Consider the following 22,685-nt stretch of genomic DNA (forward strand, 5'->3'; position numbering starts at 1 on the left):
CACCTGACCGCCACAACAACACCTTTGGAAGGCAATTAATTCTGTACACTCTAACTTTAGCTGTGAACTGCCTGAAGGTGGATGTAGCACAAATCTAAGTTCAACTCTAATCATCTTAGTCATGGCTTTCTTTGAGTCTGTCTTATCAATGCATGATACAGGGGCCAGATATATATTTAGGCAGAGTTAACTCACAGAACTTGCAAAGGTAAATTGATCTCCTGAGTATTTTTAGAAAGAATAATAGTCTCGTATCAGTGAGTGCACCTGGTATGCAGATCAGGGCTTCTACAAACCATTTTCCTTTGAAAGAAGCCAAGGTTTCCTATGGAATACAAAATTAAGAATGTGCTCAAGAAAAAAATGCCATAGAACCATGTTAAACAACGCAGGCCACTGTGAAAGTGTTCCTAATATATTAGTATTGGATTTTATCTCAAACAATATAGGTGTGTTCTACAGATATAAATGAATGTTTGACTACAAAAATAGATGGGGGTGATGAGACAATGCCTCCTTCATGAGAATTCCAGCTAATAAATGTGAGACAGATGAGGGGAATGGAAAAATCACTACTAGAAAATCACAAAAACAATCACTGCAGATGAGATCCACAAATGAATACTAAATTAATTGGCAAAAGTTGAAGAAAAACAGTATATGGATTCCTGCTGTCTTCCTCAAAATTTTTGTTAGTATGGTAGAACATGTTCATAAATTCTTTGATATTTTTCCTTCTGAAAGCGAAACTTAACTTTTCCCCCATCATGGACTGTAATTAGACCTCCGTCTATCTACAGAGTATTAAAATATTTTTTTTTAGTGTTAACTGTGGTGGAACCTGGCAGACATCACATTGATCAAGTGTTCAAGGGAGTAATGATTACTTGCAATAATAAGATGACATACCCTCTGATGTGATACACTGAGGATGTATCACTTCTGTGTTATGCATCTCTAAAAAATCTATAATATCACTCTAACTGTAAGAAAGCATTAAACCAATCCAACTACAAAACACTCTACAAAATATCAGGCAAGGATTCCTAACTAAAAATGTCAGTGCTTTGAAGGACAGGGAAAGGCTGCAGAATAGTCACAGACCAGAGTTAATTAAGATAGATGTGAGGATAAATGCAACATGTTATGTCAAGCTGAATCCTGGAGCAGAAAAAAAGAACATTGGTTTAAAAAAAACTGGGAGACTTTAAGTCAAGTCAATAGTTTTCTTAATCAAATTGTATCAAGGCTGGAGCTGGGTAGTGGCACACCCACTTGAGAGCACACCTTATCATGCATATGGGCCCATGTTCAAGGTCTGCAGGTATCTCTCTCTCTCTCTCTCTCTCCCTATTTACCCTTTCCCTCTCAATTTCTCTCTGTTCTATCAAATAAAGGAAAGAGGGAAAATGGTAGCACAGAGTAATGGATCCATCATATAGGCACCAAGCCCTAACATGAACCCTAGTAGTAGTAAAAAGTATGTACCAATGTTAATAAATCATTTTGTTTTGATCATTATGTCATGGACTGTATATGCATGGTTTAGCATTAAGAAAAGCTGAATGATGGGCACATAGAAATTTACTCTACTAACTCAGCCATTGCTCTACGTATCTCAATTATTTTTAAATTTAAAAATTTCTGTTACCCATGTGCCAGGACCCAGGTTCAAACCCCTGATCCCCACTGACTGGGGGGAAGTTTCACAAGCATTGGAACAGTGCTGCAGCTGTCTCTCTCCCGCTCTCACTTTTCTGTTACTCCCTGTCTCTATCACTGAAAAAAAGGAAACACAGAAAAAATTTCAGGGAGTGGTGTAGTCATCATGTAGGCACTGAATCCCACTAATAACCCTTGTGACAAATATATATATGTATATACATATGCATGTGTATATACACTATGTACTCTGATTTATACTCAGAGTGGACAAAAATACACACTTCTTCATATCCTCACTAACAATGAGAACTATCAGACTTTTCATGTCAGTCTGATGGATAATTCTAACACATTTATTTTGAGAGAGCATGTCTTTTCACAAACATTTGTATTGCTTTTTCTGTGAACTTTCTATTACATGTGCTATTCTTAATTTCTTTTTTAACTTTTTTCTTTTTTATTATTATTTATTTTCCCTTCTGTTGCCCTTGTTGTTTTATTGTTGTTGTAGTTAATACTGTTGTTGTTGATGTCGTCATTGTTGGATAGGACAGAGAGAAATGGAGAGAGGAGGGCAAGACAGAGAGGGGGAGAGAAAGAGAGACACCTGCAGACCGGCTTCACAGCCTTGAAGTGACTCCCCTACAGGTGGGGAGCCAGGGCTCAAACTGGGATCCTTATGCCGGTCCTTCCGCTTTGCACCACATGCGCTTAACCCGCTGCGCTATTGCCCGACCCCCTATTCTTAATTTCTATAGCATCCTGACATGATATGCCTTATTCCCATCTTCATATGAGAAACTGGGGCTAAGTATGGTTAGAAACTTACCCTAGACTCCCCCAGTTAATAAAGGATGAGTCCGGATTGATCCCAGATCTGCCAATTCCAGAGCCTATGCCCTGTCCAGGGTTCACAGTTAAGTTAGGCCTTCATCCTGTGATACAAGCAGCTCCTTCCCATAATCAAATGTTGGAGGATCTTCAGTCTGGTCCAGATATGTTACCCAAAGTAACATAGTGACAGAGCAAGGTCTAGAATCCAGGTCTGTTGGCTACTAGTTCAAAGATCTTTCTAAGTCAGTATGCAGACTTCCATGGTATAGACCTAGATGCTAACAGTTTCCAAGACCACCCTTGGCTATTTTTTCTTTTGTCTCCACGTTGAGAAGGGCTTTTGTGAGTAACTGAATTGAGCATGGCACCCTTTACTATATAATTTGTTAAGCACTGAGACAGAGTGATTCTTCTCCCAAGGACTTAGGATAGCTTTTGACACTGACTCCTTGGTGTGTTCAAATCATACAGAACCATAATAATAGTAGCTGCTGTGTAACACATCCTGAATTCATGCCAGTAGTTCTGTTCTGTCATATGTACATATTTAGTCCTCCCTCAGAACATCATCAACTCCATGTTATAGGCCAGATGTTGAGCATTGACAAGTCCAGTAACTTGTTTAAATCACACAGTTAATAACTGCAAAAACCAAGGTTTTCATTGCACACACTCATTGTGCTGACTCTGTGGGAATATTTATTGAATTGTCCCCTTGGGGATTTGGAAACCTTCTTTTCAAGAATACTTTGAATCATCATAAACAGGAATTGGAAAAAGAGATATTATGGTAATTGTATTCAAAGCAACCCAACCTTTGTTTCCCAAGTTGTAGTCATCCTCTGACCACCTCCTTAATCTCCCATGACTGATAGAGCCTGTACTCTTAGTCACTTCATATCTTTTGGATCAACTCAATTGTTTTTGCTTAAGTGAATTATTTAAAAAGGAAAATGACCTCATAAACTACTGTAAATGGAAAAAGCAACATCACTAACCTTAAGTAAATGGTAACCTAAAAATAAATACCATAAAAACAAAACAAAGCTAATGAATTCTAGTTAGATGATGGTGCCTTCCAGGCACTCTGAGCCCTGGGAGCTGTGCTACAGCCAGCAAGACGAAGCCAAAGCTAGAGAGGTGTTCGTGACCAAACAGTAATCCAAAGGATATCAAACAACTCATAGATTAAAACTGTCTCTGGAATTGGGGGTTGGGTGGCAGAAACCTGAATTTAATTCCATTTCATGTGAAAGTTCAGAGGTAAATGGACTAGTGCTTTCATTACAGTCTGAAGTAGCATTTAAAAGGTGGGGGGGGGGGGCATTTTCTATCTTGTGGTCCCATCGGCTGTGACTTGCCAGGCCTCTTGAAGGCCCAAGACTGTTTCTCCTACCAACCACTGCATTTGACTTCCATAAAGCAGCAAAAAGGAGTGAGGAAGAAAAAAGGAAAGCCCTCCCTTTTTGAGGCCTATCTTCACTCCATTGGCTAGGAATTACGGAGACAGAGAATGCAGCTTTCTGTTATCATTTTTTTTTCTGTCTCCAGGGTTATCACTGGGGCTCAGTGCCTGCACCACGAATCCCCTGCTCCTATTTTTGGAAGCTATTTTTTCCCTTTTGTTGCCCTTGTTGTTTATCATTGTCGTTGTTATTGCTGTCATTGTTGTTTGATAGGACAGAGAGAAATCAAGAGAGATGGGGAAGACAGAGGGGGGGGAGAGAAAGACACCTACAGACCTGCCTCACCACCTGTGAGGCAACCCCCCTGCAGGTGGGGAGCCAGGGGCTTGAACCAGAATCCTTACTCCGGTCCTTGAGCTTTGCCATGTGTACTTAACCCGCTGTGCTACCACGTGACCCCCGAAATTCAGCTTTTTGTTATGGTGGGTTAGCCATATTTATTTTTATTTATTTCCTTTTGTTGCCCTTATTTTATTGTTGTAGTTATTATTGATGTCGTCATTGTTGGATAGGACAGAGAGAAATGGAGAGAGGAGGGGAAGATAGAGAGGGGGAGAGAAAGACACCTGCAGACCTGCTTCACTGCTTATGAAGCGAGTTCCCTGCAGGTGGGGAGCCAGGGGCTGGAACTGGGATACTTACGTAGGTCCCACCGGTCCTTGTGTTTTGCGCACCTGCGCTTAACCCACTACCGGGTTAAAACGTTACCGCCTGACTCCCCACTTTTTTTTTTATTTCGTTATTGGAGGATTAATGGTTTACAGTTGATAGTAAAATTCAATAGTTTGTACATAGGTAACATTTCCCAGTTTTCCACATAACAATTCAACCCCCACTAGGTCCTTCTTCAGTAACCACTTTCTGAGCCCCTTCCTCATGAAAAACAACACGACAGAGTTTCTAGGCATTGCCTGGAAGAATCTAGAGCCCCAGATCCAGTTACAGGCAATAATAGCTCTGCCCCAATACTCGTGCCATGTTCAACTTAAACATTCACATAAAAGTTACCCTCGGATATCAGGCAGTAGTGCACCAGGTTAAGCACACATAGTGTGAAGTGCAAGGACCAGCGCAAAGATCCCAGTTCGAGTTCCCAGCTCCCCAACTGCAATGGGTGTTGCTTCACAAGCAGTAAAGCAGGTCTGCAGGTGTCTATCTTTCTCTCTCCCTCTCTATCTCCCCCTCCTCACTCAATTTCTCTCTGTCCTATTCAACAACAGCAGCAACAACATCACAACAACAATAACAGCAACAACAACAAAAAAAGGCTGCCAGGAGCAGTGGATTGGTAGTGTGGACACCAAGTCCCACCAATAATCCTGGAGGCAAAAAAAAAAAAAAAAACAAGTTACTCTCAACATGACGGCATATACATATATATCCCTCTCAGATCAGATGGCCTTGAATCCTTGAATCTGAAGGACAGAGGGAGGCTATGGCATAACCAAGACAGGGAAGGGAGTTATGGGGCACAGATTCTGGGATTACCATCCACCAGGATTACTAAACTGGGGCCCCCACTCCAGGGGAGGGATGGAGTAATAGGGTTTTGTTCATTTGCTTTTTTTTTTTTTCGTTTCTACTTCTTTTTTTTTTTACATGCATAACATTCCCCAGATTCCCATTTAACAATACAACCCCCACTATTTCATTCATCATTTTTCATGGACCTGTATTCTCCCCACCCACCTACCCACCCCAGAGTCTTTTACTTTGGTGTAATACTCCAATTCCATTTCAGGTTCGACTTGTGTTTTCTTTTCTAATCTTGTTTTTCAACTTCGGCCTGAGAGTGAGATCATCCCGTATTCATCCTTCTGTTTCTGACTTATTTCACTCAACATGATTTTTTCAAGGTCCATCCAAGATCGGCTGAAAACGGTAAAGTCACCATTTTTTACAGCTGAGTAGTATTCCATTGTGTATATATACCACAACTTGCTCAGCCACTCATCTGTTGTTGTTCATTTGCTTTTACCAGACTAGAGTACTGCTCAGTTCTAGGTTACAGTAGCACTGTGGATTGAACCTGGAACCTCAGAGACGCACTCACTAAAGCCTCTTTGCATAACTGTTATGCTATTTCCCCAGCCCTGGGATAATAGACTTTTAGAGCAATAGGCAACCAGGGGACACAGTGCCTTACTGGTTCTGTCTTTTCAAAATTAATGATAGCATTTAGTAAATACAGCCCCTCCCCCCAGAGAGACTTCTACTTTAAGAGTGGCTTGCCAGTTACACTGTATGGACTATGATAACTGAATTCATTTTTCCTGTTTTTTGTTTGTTTGAGTCACCAGAGTTATCGCTGGAGCTCAGTGCCTCCATAACTAATCCACTGCTCCTGGTGATCATTTTTATCCTTTTTCCTTCTTCTTTTTTTCTTTTTAATTTGATAGGACAGAGAAATTAAGACAGGAAGGGAGGTAGAGAAGGAAAGAGTCAGACACCTATGGCACTACTTCCCTGCATGAAGCTTGACCCCATGGGAACTGGGGGCCCGAACTTGGGTCCTTGTGCACTGTGACATGTGCATTCAATCAGATGTGCTTTGTTGCTGTAGCTGTTGTTTTCCAGAGCACAGCTCAGTTCTGGCTTATGGTAATATGGCAGAGTGGGAAGGGGGACTGAATTTTGGACCTGGGAGCCTCAGGCATGAGAGTCTGTTTGCATAACAATTATGCTAACTCCATTGCCCTCTCTTTAGCTCTCTATGCAGTTATGTGGCCTTGGCCAGGCCAGTTCTCCAAGTCCTACTTTTCCCACCAGTAAATTAAGATGGTTGGATGGGAAAGTTATCTCTTCCAACCTGGAAGGAGACTAGAGACTGAAGAAGACTGTGAAGGATGCCATCAGCTCTACTTGGTGCTTTTGAATTCCCTTCAAAAGGGCAGCCTTTTCTCTAAGAGGAGAACACCAAAGGCCAGGCATCTGTCGTTTCAGCTCACTCCTACGACACTCTCTCTGTCTCTTCCTCTTCTCAATTTATTTGTCTCTATCTGAAAAATGAATGAACATACTTTAAAAGAGAGAGAGTTAAAGAGGTTAAAGAGGTTAAAGGCTTTTCTTGCAGACCTCCTGGGGGTGCCCACTGGCCTCCCCACTTGTGTACCCCCACCTCATTGCTCAACTCCAAAATGCCAGCCAGCAGCCCAATAGCTGTGTGGGAACCAGCCTGGCAGAGTGTTGGAGGGGAAAGAGGGGCCTGCTTCCAAAGAGAGAAGATGAAAATTACCCACACTCACGAATATAAAGTAGAAAGGACGCCTTGATCAGAAGGCCGAAGCTGTGCCAAAATGCCATAGGTGCCATAAATCAAGTAGCCAAACATGTCAGACCCGTTCTAATTAGCCAGCACACCGACAGTGTGTCTGAAAGCCGCATCTTTATGACGGGTCCCATGGCATTAATCGGGCTCCTGTCACACCAATGGAAGAAGGAATGGCAATATGTTTTTACCGCCAGCCCCTGCAGAAATCCCTGGCTCCCTCACAGAAGGTGACAATGCAGTGACACAGTCAGAGAAAGCAAGTACAGTTTCAGAGGAGCTGTGTGACCCAGAGCCAGCCTCAAGGGTCCCCACTCAGAAGGCCATGTCTGCTCCCTTGAGCCAGGGCTGCCCTGATAAGGCACCAGGGGAATTTGACAACAGAAACTTCTTATTTTTCAGTTCTGGAGAATGGAAGTTTAAGATCAATTATCCAGGAAGGCTGGGTCCCTCCAGGGGCTGAGAGGTAGTTTCTGCCCAGGCCTCTCCCCCAGCTCCTGGTGCTTTGATGGCAATCTTTGTCATTCCTCAACTTACTAACCCATCACCCCCACCTCTGCTTTCTTCCTTTTTTCTTGTTTCCTTTTTTTCTTTTTTCTTTCTTTCTTTCTTCCTTTCTTTCTTTTCTTCCTTTTTTTTTTTTTTTTTAATGACAGAGATTGTGTGTGTGTAAAAAGACCACAGCACTGAACTTTCCTTCAGTGCAGTAGGGGCTGGGCTCAAACCTGGGCTGTGCACACTATTCAAGTGAGCTATTTTGCTGGTCCTTTCATCTTTTTATGACTTCTATTTATTATTTCTTTTCTTTTCTACCAGAGTTAATTCTGGGACTGGGTGCCAGCACAACTCCACCATTCCCCCCAGATGGATTTTTTTTTTTAATGTAACATTTTAATACAAGAAGAGTTGATGACAAGTGACTCACTAAAGCAACATAATAATGTTATAATACTCAATATCGAGTTTTTTGTTTGTTTGTTTGTTTTTGCAAACTTAGTACATAAGGCCACTTTTTATAGACAGAAAGAGAGAGACACCTACAGCACTGCTCCACTGCTGGGGCAGTATCCCCCTGCAGGTGGGAGCCAGGGGCTTGAACCTAGGTATCTGAACATGGTAACATGTGCACTCAACTAGGTGAACCACTCACTTCCCGGCCCCTTTGCCTTCATTGTAATAGTTCACAAGATTATAAGATTGCAGGGGTATATTTCCATGCCACACTCACCACCCAAGTTCTGCCCCCTTCCTATATCACAGTATCACACTATATCACAGTGTGACCATATTTGGAGATGGAACCATTGCAGGTGGAATGAGGTAAAATGAGGTCTGTAGGGTGTCACAAAGTCTGAGAGACTGGTCACTTTTTTTGTTCTTCAGGTTCATGTGTTTATATTCCACATATTAGTGGAACCATCCAATAATTGTCTTTCATGTCTCCCATTTCTTATTTCACTAAACCTCTGGTTCCATCTATTTTGTCCCAAAGGTTACAATGTCACTTTTTAAGTTGCAGAATGATAGGCCATTGGATATATATCTTGTAACTACTTTATCCAGTTATCTGCAACTTTGGCTTAAAGTCCAAATCTTCAGATGTCTCCTCCAATGAGACTCAAGGGGAAGTACAGAATAGCAAGAAAGTAAATCTTGGCTTTAGTTCTCAGTACTTTGGCCATAGAGGGGCAGTAGTGCGCAGGCAGCGCATAACTCAAGATCATCCCATCAGAAACAAGATGGCTACACCTACTGGTCTGTACAGGTGCACTTCAGGCAATCTTGAATGAAGCTTACATGGTTGACAATGTCCTTCTCTTAATCCACAGTTATTGATGGTTAGAAGGAAGGAGGTTACATCTTATCCCTATTCACATCCATTATCACAGAAGGCAGAGGAAGAAGCTGATGCAAATGAGGATATGCCCTCAGAGCAAAATATATGGTCACCAGCTAGACAGAAGAGTTGAAGAGAGTTGAGTTGAGACAGTCTGGGGAAGGAGATGGTGAATCTGAGTCATGATGACTTTGTGAGTGCATATTCTAATTCCCTTTTTAAAATTCTTCTCATGACTGTGCATTGCTATTGCAGGAAGACCCAGCTGAGGAAACCTTGAAGTAAATCTCTGCTCAGTGCACTTAGTTAGAAGTCACTGTGACACTGAAGAGGGAGGCTCTTTCTCCTCTGGAGAACAGACATGGTCAGAAATCACAACAAGATTGCAGGAATAGGAAGTGTTCCTGAACTGTGTGAACGCAGCAGAATTCCAGAGTGAGACATGAAAGAATAAAGGCATAAAAGGACTGAAGTCCATAATTCAGTGATTTCTTGCCCTCTGATTCATAAACATTTATACCACATTCTCTTTTTCTAAAAACCATACTTACATAGTATAGCAAAAGAAAAAAATGGGGGCCAGGCGGTGGCACACCTGGTTAAGCACACACATTACAGTGCGCCAAGGATCCAGGTTCAAGCCCCTGGTCCCTACCTGCAGGGGGAAAGTTTCACGAATGGTGAAGCAGGTCTGCAGGTCTCTCTCTGCCTCTTTCCCACTCTATTTCCCCCTTCCCTCACAATTCTTCTCTGTCTCTATTCATAATAAATAAAGATTAAAAAATTAAAAAAGAAAAAAGTGACTTTTTGCTTAATTACTAATATTTATCTCCTGACATCTCTTTATTGCTTAAGATAATTACCTTGATTTAACACTTTCTACTGCCTCTCTTTTTTAATTTACTGATTTATAAGAGAGAGTGAGAGAGAGAAGGAGAGAAGAGCACTGATCAGCTCTGGCTTATGGTGGCCTGGGGATTGAACTTGGGAGCTTCAGGCACCAAAAGCTTTTTGCATGATCATTACCCATCCTCCCCAGCTTCTACCTCTTTTACAGCATTGTACATCCTCTAAGTTATCCTCACTCCCCAGATTGGCATTGGCTAGAGAGACACAGGCCCTGGTTCAATCATTAGCTATAAGAGTAAACAGAAAAATAGCTCATACAGAAGCATATATGTATACCCTGCTCCTCACCACACACACACACACACACACACACACACACACACACACACACACACACACACACACATCACCTTTTAATCCCTGTCACTGGAGTTCCAAACAGGTTTATGCTCTGTAAGGATGCTAGGCAAGGTAGAGATGCTTTTTAATTTTTTGTTTTAATGTTCATGTTACAGAGGAAGCTGGGAACCCAGCTAAGACTCCTCAGATTAAAAGAAGCAGACATCCTACTGGAGCCTGTCATCATCTCTGGTGTCCAGGTCAGTATTCCCAGAGTCCAGGATTAGGGCCCAAGGGAAGAGAACCTGGGGTACAGAGGCCTGGAGGAAAGGGTGGACAGGGTATAAGGATGAGCTGTTGGGCCCAACACAGAGGTAAGTTTTACAGGCACCCATCCCTGGTGCAGGGAATGGGATGTCCTATCTTCCAGTGTCTCTGTCAGGCAGAAAGCTGTGAAAAGCACCTTCCCTGCCAGAGCAAAACCAGGCCAGCCAAGCCTGGCCTTCATCAAGACAGAACCCAGCTTTGACTGAGCAGGGAGCAGAAGGCCAAAGAAAACAATAGTGGTCCCCCAACCTTCGCCTGCAGAGGGACAGTGGATGGGTCTGGTGACTTAGTCCTCCCCAGGGCATGAGTGGCAACCTTGGGAGGAAAAGCCCCAGACTGCACAGTGGATCTCTGTGCAGATGGGTCTCCAGAAGGTCCTGTATCCAGGAAGGAAAAGCAAAACTGAAAGCTCCATGGTTGGCAGGAATGCTTCTCTCCAGGGTACAAGGACACACATGAACCCATCTGGTATGTCAAGAAAAGATCATGCAATCCAGGAGTAGCTGAGACCATCACATTTGGAGGTGAGAGCACCTGTGGAGAGAACCTTCTAGATTGCACTTATCTCTAGTTAACATTTTTTTTCCTTTTTTATTTATAAAATGGAAGTATTGACAAGACCATAGGATAAAAGAGGCATATTTCCACACAATTCCCACCACCAGAACTCTGTATCCCATCCTCTCCCCTGATAGCTTTCCTATTCTTTATCCCTCTGGGAGTATGGACCCAGGATCATTATGGGGTGCAAAAGGTGGGAGGCATGGCTTCTGTAATTGCTTCCCTGCTGAACATGGGCATTGGCAGGTCAACCCATACTCCCAGCCTGCCTCTCTCTTTCCCTAGTGGGGCAGGGGTCTGGGAAGGTGGGGCTCCAGGACACACTGGTGGGGTTATCAGTCCAGGGAAGTCAGATTGGCATCTTGGTAGCAGCATCTGGAACCTGGTGGCTAAATGAATTAGGATAAAATGCAGAACAAATTGTTGACTAATCATGAACCTAAAGACAAGAATATTGCAGAAGAATATTTGGGGTCTCTCTTTTGGAAAAAGCTAGTAGGTCTGTTTTAGATATATTCCAAGGGGCCTATGACCCTACAAGTTTTTGCCTGAGCTTGACATCTAACATTCAGGTGACCTAAGTTATTGTCTGGGGAGATGGTGTCATAGTTGGAAAAAGGACTAAGAAGCTGGATCAGGGAAGAGGGTAGCTCCCTCTAGTTAACATTTTTAAAATATTTATTTATTCCCTTCTGTTGTTCTTGTTGTTTTATTGTTGTAGTTATTGTTGTTGTTATTGATGTTGTGGTGTTGGATAGGACAGAGAGAAATGGAAAGAGAAGGGGAAGACAGAGAGGGGGAGAGAAAGATAGACACCTGAAGACCTGCTTCACCACTTGTGAGGTGACCCCCCCTGCAGGTGGGAAGCCTTGGGCTTGAACCGGGATCCTTACGCCGGTCCTTGTGTTTTGCGCCACCTGCGCTTAACCAGCTGCGCTACTGCCCAACATCCTTTAGTTAACATTTTTTAAATCATTTTATGAGGGGAAGGTTTTAATGGTTTGTAGTATACTTATTGACATAGGAGTACAATTTCTCACTCCCCAGGATAGGTGTCTGCAACACATACACACACTCATCCCCAACTTAGACCCTTTTCCATCATCCTGCACCAGCACCCCAAAGCCTCCCTCCCACTAAACCCCTTCCTGTCTCGTCCCTTACCCACTTCCTTTGCTTTAGTTAACACTTTTACAGACTTTCAGTTTTAAGGACTTCCTGCCAGAAGAAAAAACTGAGGTGTGGGTCTCCTCTGTAGCAAACCTCAACTTTACAAAAATTAGCAAATAAGGTAAAGAGATAGGCCAGGAACAATGCAGACACTCAAGCCCTTGCTCTTACTGCCAGAACCCGCAGAGCTCAGCCCAGGACCTTCAAAGGCTTCATCAGAACACACGTTTTGCCTCTCTGTTTTGCAGAGTCAGGAAAAGTGAATGACAATGGTGGCCCTGTGGCCTGTTTAGAAGCTGAGTGGGGTGTTTTCAACTTCTGTCTTGACAGATGAGAATTCCAGGATGGACTTGTGCCTCAGGGCACTGTAGCCAGAACGTAAGGCTCTGTCCTCCTTCCCTGGGACAAGAAAGCAGTAGTGGCTGGGTGCTAGGGATGGACACTCTTCCAAGCCAGGTGCAGGTGGATGGCCTTCCAAAGTTCACTTGTGTTTCCTTCTGTTCATACATTAGCTATTTACTGAGTCACCTACAAACTTGAGTTCACACTTAGTTCATTCGTTCATTTCTTTTTTCTTAACCTGAGCACTGTTCAGCTCTGGCTTATTGCAGGGTACTGACTTTGGAACCAGCCTTACACATGAAAGTCTCTTTGAATAACCATTATGCTATCTATCCCTACCCAATTTTTTTTTAAATGAGAGAGAAATGCTGAGAGAAATAAACAGAGAGAGAATTCAGAGCACTGCTCATCTCTAGCTTATGGTGGTGCTGCAGATTGAACCTGGGACTTCAGAGCCTCAGGCAGGAAGTCTTTTTTGCATAGCCATTATGCTGTCTCCTCAGCCCAGTTCATTCATTCTATTATTATACAGGTATATGTCAACTGCCCCATTGGCCTTGTGTTGGGTTGGCCAAGAGAGACTGCCAGTTACTGTCTCATACTACAATCAGCTCTCTGTGTTCTATCTCTCACTGGGATATTCACTAAACACTAGGGACCAAATACCAGCTGGGGACAAGGAATACAGCTAAGAAGGTGGCAGAGCCCCTTCATCAAGGAGGGTCCCTGAGGACTCTTCTCTGTGATGGGCTAGTAATCCGTGTCCTTTGCGAATGAACCAGGCTTGTGAAAATCATGCATTCTTGTCAATGCTTTTTCAATATCCATTCATCCACTGTTTTATTGTTGACATGGTTGCATTTATTTGTATTTGTTGACACACTGCCAGCCTGGGCAGACAAAAGGAGCACTCTCCCTGCCCTCAGGCAGCTCACATGTGGTGGAAGAGCAGAAGGCAGTGTGCTCACCACAGCCGCCTGATTTGCTCCAATGAAGCAAATGAAGCAAGAGAATGTGGTATCACAGTGCTAGTGAGAAAGACAACAAACAGAAAGCTTCTGTGGTGGCAATAGCTGCTGAACCAAGGAATCATGTTACACAGGGAGTCAAGCCTGGGACTAAAAACAAAGGAGAACTTCAGAGTGTTGAGTGTGGAGCAATTCTTAAGTCTAGAGCAGAGAAGCAGACAAGTGTTCTGGTATAGGATAAGTATAGGAACAACCAAGGGGCTTGAATTTTGACACTTTCTGAGATCAAGAGTAGAACAGGTGGTGGTGCACCTGATAGAGCACATACTATCATGCACAAGGACCAGAGTTCAAGTCCCCAGTCCCCACCTTCAGGGGTAAAACTTCATAAGAAGTGAAGCAGTGCTACGGGTATCTGTCTCTCTATTTCTCTTTTTTTAAATTTTTTTAAAAATATTTATTTTATTTATTTATTCCCTTTTTGTTGCCCTTGTTGTTTTATTGTTGTAGTTATTATTGTTGTTGTCGTTGTTGGATAGGACAGAGAGAAATGGAGAGAGAAGGGGAAGACAGAGAGGAGGAGAGAAAGATAGACACCTGCAGACCTGCTTCACCGCCTGTGAAGCGACTCCCCTGCAGGTGGGGAGCCGGGGTTCGAACCGGGATCCTTATGCCGGTCCTTGTGCTTCGCGCCACCTGCGCTTAACCCGCTGCGCTACAGCCCGACTCCCTTTTTTTTTAATTTAAAATTTTTTTTTCTCCTTTTGTTGCCCTTGTTGTTTATCATCATTGTTGTTGTTATTATTGTTGTTATTGTTATTGTTGTTGTTGGATAGAACAGAAAGAAATCAAGACAGGAGGGAAAGAGAAAGACATCTGCAGACCTGCTTCACTGCCTGTGAGGCAAAACCCCTGCAGGTGGGGAGCTGGGGGCTTGAACTGGGATCCTTACACTGGTCCTTGCACTTTGCACCATGTGCGCTTAACCTGCTGCACCACTGCCAGCTCCCCTTTCTCTCTATTTCTAGCTCCCTCTTCCCCCTCCCAATTTCTCTCTGTCTCTATTAAAAAATAACAAGACAAAAAAAAAAAAGAAAAAATGGACTCTAGGAGTGGTGAATTCTTCCTGCAGGTACCAGCCCCAGCAATAACCCTGGTAGTAATAAAAAATTGTTTAAAAAATAATTAATTGATCTAATTTGTCATCTAATAATGCATGTAAGTTCTTTAACTTTATACCAAAAAATGAAGAGTAAAAAAATGGGATCAGGCAGTGGTACATCTGGTTAAGTGTACAAGAACCTACGTTCAAGCCCTTGGTCCCCAGATGCAAGAGAAAAGCTTCATGAGTGGTAAAGTAAGGCTATAGGTGTCTGTCTCTTTCCCTCTCTACCTCTTCCTCCCTTCTCAATTTCTCTCCTTTATCCAATAATAAATAAATAATTTTTAAAATTACAAAATAAAAAAATGTGCATTTGTATTTGTATTATATGTGCATTTGTATTTTTTTTCTCCCTACTTGGAAATTCCTGAAGACATTTTCCCTTTTCTTCTCTGCTTCATAGCCTGGTCCAGATACAAAACAAAACAAAACAAATTCATTCATTTCTGCCTTTGTTGATTCATTTGTTCTGCTAACATAGGGGCGTGTGCTGGTTACCCTCTCATATGTGCTGAGCTAGGCTCCAGAATGGATTCAGAGACTGAACAAACTATGACTGGTCCCTAAATATGAAAGGCTCCTGGGCCACAGGAAACGAGCCTCAGTAGCTGCAGTTAAGGCAAAGCAACACAAGCAGACCATCTCTGCCCCAGTCACTGGGTGAGCTGCAGGGGCACATGGAATATTGCCCAGGCTTAAGGGTCACGCTGCTGAAGATCTGCCCCCTCACTGCCCTGGAGGCTGCCCTCACCACAGCCCAGTCACTCCCCGTCTGCGCTGAGGGATGTTTGTTCTTTGTGGGCACTTGTCACCCTCAGGCTCACCTGTATTGACTCTCGTGGTCAGAATGCCAGCTCCGTGCAGCCTTGTCCTGCTCACTGCAGAGCTTGCAGCTCCTGGTACAGGTGCTGCTTGGTCAGTGATTAGAAGAAAGGGGCCAGGGATGTAGCTCCACGGAGAGCAAGGAAGCCCTGGGTTCCATCAGCAAAGGAGGGTTGGGAGAGAGAGAGGGAGGGAGGGAGGAGGAGGAGAAAAAAAAAAGAAGAGAAGAAAGAGGAGGAATAGGAGGAGCTGGTGGCGGAAAAGGAGAAGGAAGAGGAGAAGGAGGGCCAGGAGAGAAGACTACCAGATCTGAGGAGGGCTTTCAGGTGGAGGTGACATAAAATTGGTTGTTAGAGCGCAAGCAGGAGTCCCGTGGGTGGAGCAAAGAGCCGGCAAATGTGATATTCACTTAAGTGTCAGGGAGACTGGGAGGAGCCACAGGAAGAAGCCTAAAAACTTGAAACAGAGCTGCAAGAAGGGACACCAGGAGCTAGAAAGTTAGCTAGACAGGGCCTGAAGGACTGGAGCCTGGAGTTGGGGCTGGAGAGGGAGGTGTGTAGGCAAGTAAGGACTTGATTTAGCAGCTTTCAGTAGAGCAGGGAGGTATGAGGAAGGCAGGAAGAGGGGTCCCTGGGGTACAGTCTGAATAAAATCTAGAAGGCTTTATGGAGGGAGTGGCCCTGTGCAAGATTCTGAAGGTCCCTAGACCACACCAGAAGAAATGCAAGCCCTGTGTAGGTGGGCCCTAATGCCTCTAGACCAGCAGAGTAAGAGGAAGGGGAGAAGGCGGCAAGGTCATGGGCAAGCTCACAAGCAGCGGCCTGCAAGGTCAGCTCCTCCTGCCCCGGCCTCCCAGATGGCTGTGGTGGACTTGGGCCAATTAGACCCAGACGCTTCTCCACCAGCCCCTCGGCCCCGCCTGCAATGGCCTTGAGGGCTCTGTGCCCACCCTTCCCCCAGCTCAAGGCCAGGGCTCACCCCAGACACAACTTGGCCCTGCACCCTGCTCTGGGGCCTCTTTGGCTCAGTCCCCAGACCAAGCCCGGGAGTCCCCACTCCTTGCAGGAGGCCCTGCCTTGAGGTCTGAGCCAAGCAGGGACTGGGGAGAGGGGAGGGGTTAGTGTGGGTGTGGGGAGTGGGACGCCTTCTGTCTTTTGTTGCTGCCCTTCCCGATCCTCTGACTGTGACTTCTCCATTCCTTCTTTCCCACCCCATTCAGGAGAGGAGAGCTTGATGTACCTCAATATGGAAGAACCCCACATTCCACCCCAAGGCCCACCAACAAACCAACATGAAGCTCTGAAGGCCTTGGGGTGGGGGTGGGGAGGACAGAAACTTAGAAAATTAGCCCACAGCCAGCACGTAGCACCACTCTTTATAGCTCCAAAGTCACATTTTGGTGCCAAGACACGAAAAATGTATTATGTATAACTTTGGCATCACATTCGATATATTTAGATTTTTTTTTCCAGAAAAGAAAGCCAGTGAAACTCTGTGAGAGAAAGAAATTCCCTGTCCCCAAAATGTTCAGGTTATTCTCAGCACCTTTCTGTTCTCCCCAGCAGAGGGAAAGAGGGAAGTGAGGTGGGAGGGAGCCTCACCCCCCCACCAGAGCCAGCAGGAGAGGTTGGGGGAGCTGAGCTGCTTCTCCTGGTGCTCATGCCCCACTGAGGGATGTCAAATTGATTAACTTCATCATGCTCGTGAGCTCCCTAATGTTTTTCTTTGCAGTGTCTCAGCTCTAAACGATCGTGACCCAAGGCAATTTACAGTTACTTCCATTTTTTTTAATGAAGTCTGATTTAATAGTCGGAATGGTTAATGGCCTCGTCTGTCACACATAATAAAACAGAGCCTAATTGTATTTTAAAAAGACCCTTTTGGTATGAACAGAAGCAACAACTTGATTGCTTTGGTGGCGGCTAAGATGGCTTCCCAAGAGCATCAGACACTCTCCTCCTGGGTCGCCATTTCTCCTTTCCCCCTTCCTCCTTCTTCTCCCCTCGTCCTAGTTTTTGTTTGTGTTTGTTCTTCCTTTTTTTAAAAATTCTTTTGAAGGAATTTCCTAATTCCTCCAGCTAGTTGGAACCCAGGGCTGTCGTGCCTCTCCCTGCTACCCCCCAATCCAGGGCTTCCAAGACTCCACGCAGCCTCTCATAATTTTAACCTCCCGGGCCCTCCCACAGCAGCAAGTAGAATGGCATTCACTTCATACCTGGGAAAACTGAATTGGGCTTGCCCAGACCCCCAGGGTGGTGAGTCAGTGCCTCTGGTTGGCACTGTTGCCAGGTGTCTAGGGACATCCATGCAGCCAGAAACCCCAAGGGTGCCCCACCCCCACCCCCAGGGGCAGAATGGGACCTCTATGAGCCTGGTGCCCTATCCTCTCAGAAACACTGACTGACCACTGAATCTAAAAGCCCATGGGAACATGTCAGGAGATGGGTCAGCAGCTTGTGTGTATGTTTGTGTGTGTGTGTGTCTGTGCACGTGTGCGTGTGCGTGTGCATGTGGTGGCTGGAGGGGGGCGCAGGTCTTGGGCTATATACCAGAACCATATGGGAACACCCTGGGCAACACCAAGGAAACCGAATGGATGATGGGGTAGCGCTCTGGTGTCTCTCTCCTCTCTAAGTACCTAGAGTTTTTAAAAGTTGATGGCACCCAACAGAGCACACATGATACCATGCACAAGGACCATGTTCAAGCTTCCAGTCACCCACCTGCAGGGGGAAGCTTTACAAGTAGTTGAAGCTGTGCGACAGATGCCTCTAATTCTCTCTCCCTCCTTATCTCCTCCTTTCCTTTCAGTGTTTGTCTTTAGCAACAAATGAAGGGGATGACCATTGGGAATGGTGACTTAGTCATACAGGTGTAGCTGCAAAGAAAAACTAAGGTGAGGGGGCCAAGCGGTGGCACACCTGGTTGAACACAAACCCTATGCCAAGGACCTGGGTTCAAGCCCCCACTCCACACCTGCAGGAGGGAAACTTCATGATAGGTGAAGCAGGTCTGCAGGTGTCTTTTTCTCCCTTTCTGTCTTCCCCTCCTCTCTCAATTTCTCTGTGTCCTATCAAATAAAAAACAAAGGAGAGAGAGACAGAGAGAGAGATAGCTGCCAGAAGCAGCATATTCACCATGCAGGCAGAGCCCTTGATGACGGAAGGAAGGAAGGAAGGAAGGAAGGAAGGAAGGAAGGAAGGAAGGAAGGAAGGAAGGAAAGATGTTTGAAGTTTGATTAAGGTGAAAACTTGTGAAAAAGAAAGCTTGGAGATACTCACTGCCAGGTGTCCTAGCTGGACACCAGGACACATTCCTCCAGGGACATGAGCCAGGGAGCACTTGTCCTGATCATCTCTGTAGTCAATCTTCTATTCACAATTAGAGAAGAAATCTCAGGGGGCCAGGTGGTATTACACCTGGTTGAGCACACATTTTACAGTGTGCATGGGTCCCCAGTCCCACCTGCAGGGGGAAAGTTTTCCTTACGCCGCCGATCTTTGCACTTTGGGCCACCTGGGCTTAACCTGCTGTGCTACCACCCAACTACCCTCTTCTTCTTACTCTTCTTTCTCATAATTAAAAAATACATATTTATTTATTTCCTTTTTGTTGCCCTTGTTGTTTTTATTGTTGTTGTAGTTATTGTTGTTGTTGTTGATGTCGTTTTTGTTGGATAGGACAGAGAGAAATAAAGAGAGGAGGGGAAGACAGAGAGGGGGAGAGAAAGATAGACACACCTGCAGACCTGCTTCACAGCCTGTGAAGCGACTCCCCTGTAGGTGGGGAGCCAGGGGCTCAGCCAGGATCCTTGGGCGGGTCCTTGCGCTTCATGCCAAATGGCCTAGTGCGCTTAACCCGCTGCACTACTGCCCAACCCCCTCTCATAATGTTTTTTTAAAGGAGGAGGGATTAAAGGGAGGGAGGGAAGGAAAAAGGAAAGGAAGGTGGAAGGAAAGAGAAAAGAAGGAAGATAAAGCGGTGCTATATAACTGTGATCCCCAGGTCTCAGGGCTTGAGGTTGACCAGTTACAAGCTCTCCTCCACTCACGGAGAACAGGTCCTCTGCAGGTGTGAGGCAACCGCTCCCCCCACAGTCCTGGTCTGCAGTCTAGCTTGCGTTTCTTTCTTTTTTCCTTTTTCCTTTTTAATTCCTTCCCCCCGCCCTTCTTCCCTCCCTCCCTTTTTTGTTTTCTTCTTCTCTTTTTAACCATAACTGTTCAGTTCTGGTTTAGGTGGTATGGTGGATTGATTAAGCCTGGAATGTTGGAGTCTCAGGCATTAAGAGTCTCTTTGCATAACCATTATGCTGTCTCCTCCGCCCTAGAATTTAGGGAACACACCTAGATGCATAATCCATTTTTCTTTCTCTATTTCACTGACCAACATGAACCTTGCAGCCAAGTCTGATGTCCTCCTCCAAAGAGGGTGGTGACTATGTTGGCAAGTGCTAGTCTGCCTAGTGGCTTGCAGTGTCCCTTGATGGCTGGCACTTGTCTGGAGTAGGTGCCCCATGCCTCTGCCAGTCTCTTTTGCCTAATCCCCATGCTACTAGACCATTCATGACTTTCCTGTTCTTCTCAAACTCCACTGTTCCCTCATTCCTTTCTCCAGTCCATGGCTATCCATCCTTGTTTCTGGAAGGAAACATGCTATCAGGATAGAGCTAGAAAAGGCTCTCCCCACCTCCTTGGCTGTCCCTTCCATTTGTCCTCCTCTTAGCCGTCCCTGCCTTCTTCCCTCTCAGCCTCCAGTCTCCAAACACCCTTCTGCCCTTCTGTTCCAACCCAGGATCTCACCCCTTCCCCTACTCTATCTCCCTGACATCTTCCATTTCCCCTCCTCTGCTGACTCCCTCTCCTGAGAAGTAGACATGCTGCTTTTCAGATAAATCAGAAGGAGGAAGGCAAATGCCAGATGAGCTCACTCACATGTGGCAGTAAAGAAGCAAAGCCAGGGGAAGGACAGTCGGAGTCAGATGGCCACAAGCCCTGGGCTCTGACCACAAGACTGAAGTGATAAAAGCAGTGGGCTTGGTAGGGCAGAGAACATGCATCAAACTGTGGAGAGGGGTCGCCACAAAATATGATGGTGAATAGTGTGTGGTGACATTTAGAGAGACTGAAATTACTGGAACCCCAAAGCATATGTAGTCTTGCAAATTAATGTTATCTACATACACAATTATATATAGTGGGTTCATATACTGCATATTATGCAATATAGTGTATATTCCATAAATATACAAAATTAATGTCATATATGAATATATACATATAACTTAAAATGTGCTGTTCCATCTCTTGTTTTTAAAAGTACTGACAAGTTCCCACCTCCCTCTCTATCTCCCACCTCTTTGCTCCACTGTTGTTTATGGAAAAACTGCCTCCAGAATGTTGCATCTGTCTCCAGCTCCTCAACAGATTCACTCTCTTTCCACTTGGGATTTACTTATTGTTATTGTTGTTGTTGTTAGTCGTCTCCCCACAGAAACTGGTCTGCTGGCCACCAGTGACCTCCAAGTTGCTAAATCCAGTCCTTCTCACCATTTTTGCCCTTCAGCAGCATTTGACACAGGCGCTCAGCCCTCCCAGAAAATCTTTCTCAGGGCCAACACTCTTTTTATTCTCCTGTTTTTCTGATTACGTCAACTCGATCTCCTTACAAGTTTTAATTCATCCTTCCAACCCTGAGCTTTGAGGACACCAGAGTGTTCTCTTTCTACATCCTCCCAATGCATTCTCACTTCCTCTTTGGCCCCCACGGACACAAGTCCACTGAGCACCACTTGCTTGCTCATGTCTTACATGTGATACCTCTTATGCCTCTAACCCTGCTGTCTCCCTAAACTTCAGCTCCAGCTTCAGCTGGCTGCTGAATCCATAACTCCACTTGCATATGTTCATAGTGGCCAAAATAAACTCTTGATTTGAATGAGCAAACCTACCACCCTTCCCCTCCTTCCTTCCCAACCTCCTTGGTTATTGAAAACTCCAATCTTCAGGTCATTCAGATCAGAACCTTTAATTACTTTGGAGTGCTGGGTGGTGGAACACCTAGTTGAGTACACAAATTACCAAGCCCAAGTACCCAGATTTGAGCCCCAGTTTTCCATCTGCAAGGGGAAGATGCTTCATGAGTGGTGAAGCAGGTCTGCAGGTGTCTATCTTTCTCCCTTTCTGTCGTCCCCTCCCCTCTCATTTTTTTTTCTCTGTCATATCAAATAAAATAGATAGGAAAAAAATGACCAGTGGGAGCAGTGGATTCATAGTGCCAGCATTGGCCCCACTGATAACCACAGTGGCAAAATAAATACATAATAAATTAAAATAAGCATCGTGTGCTTTGGAAAATCATATCCAGTTTATGAAAAAAAAAACTCTGGGAGTCAGGCAGTAACACAGCAGGTTAAGCACAGGTGGCACAAAGTGCAAGGACCAGTGTAAGGATCCCGGTTTGAGCCCCCAGCTCCACACCTGCAGGAGAGTCGCTTCACAAGCGGTGAAGCAGGTCTGCAGGTGTCTATCTTTCTCTCCCCCTCTCTGTCTTCCCCTCCTCTCTCCATTTCTCTCTGTCCTATGCAACAACAACATCAATAACAAAAACAATAAAACAACAAGGGCAACAAAAGGGAATAAATAAATTAATATTTAAAAAAATACAAAACAACTCTACCTCACTGCCCTTTTCAAAGTAGATCCCAAATCTGAGAACTTCTCACCACTTCTGCTGCCACCCTGGTCCGAGCCAGCCATCTTCTAGCACCTGGATGACTCTTGCGAAAGCCCCTTAGCTGTGCTTCCTGCTTCTGTCTCAGCTCTGCTCCAGGGTGCTATGATTCCTTAAAGATGATGTAAATTGGGGGCCAGTTGAGTGTACACATTACACTGTCCCTACCTGGGTTCAAACCCTTGTTCCCCACCTACAGAAGGAATTTTGTGAGGTGAAGCAAGTCTTCAGGTCTCTCTTTCTCTTCAAGTCTTCTTTTTCTGTCTTTCTCTCTCTATCTCCTCCGCTCTCAGTTTCTCTCTGTCTAATAAAATAAAATCAAAAGAAAAAAAAACTTACTTAAATC

At 44.7% G+C, this 22,685-nt stretch overlaps 1 long non-coding RNA gene across 1 annotated transcript in view; it reads right to left on the bottom strand.

The window, feature by feature from the left end:
- LOC132533019 (uncharacterized) overlaps positions 1 to 16,490 on the bottom strand; it is a 68,248-nt gene extending 51,758 nt beyond the window's left edge. The window contains exon 1 of the long non-coding RNA XR_009544901.1: positions 15,613 to 16,490. This is a non-coding gene — a long non-coding RNA (uncharacterized LOC132533019). The remainder of the gene's footprint in view (positions 1 to 15,612) is intronic.
- Between the last annotated feature and the right edge of the window lie 6,195 nt (positions 16,491 to 22,685).

This window comes from Erinaceus europaeus, chromosome 15 (genome assembly GCF_950295315.1).
Source record: "Erinaceus europaeus chromosome 15, mEriEur2.1, whole genome shotgun sequence".
In the NCBI taxonomy this organism is placed as follows: domain Eukaryota; kingdom Metazoa; phylum Chordata; class Mammalia; order Eulipotyphla; family Erinaceidae; genus Erinaceus; species Erinaceus europaeus.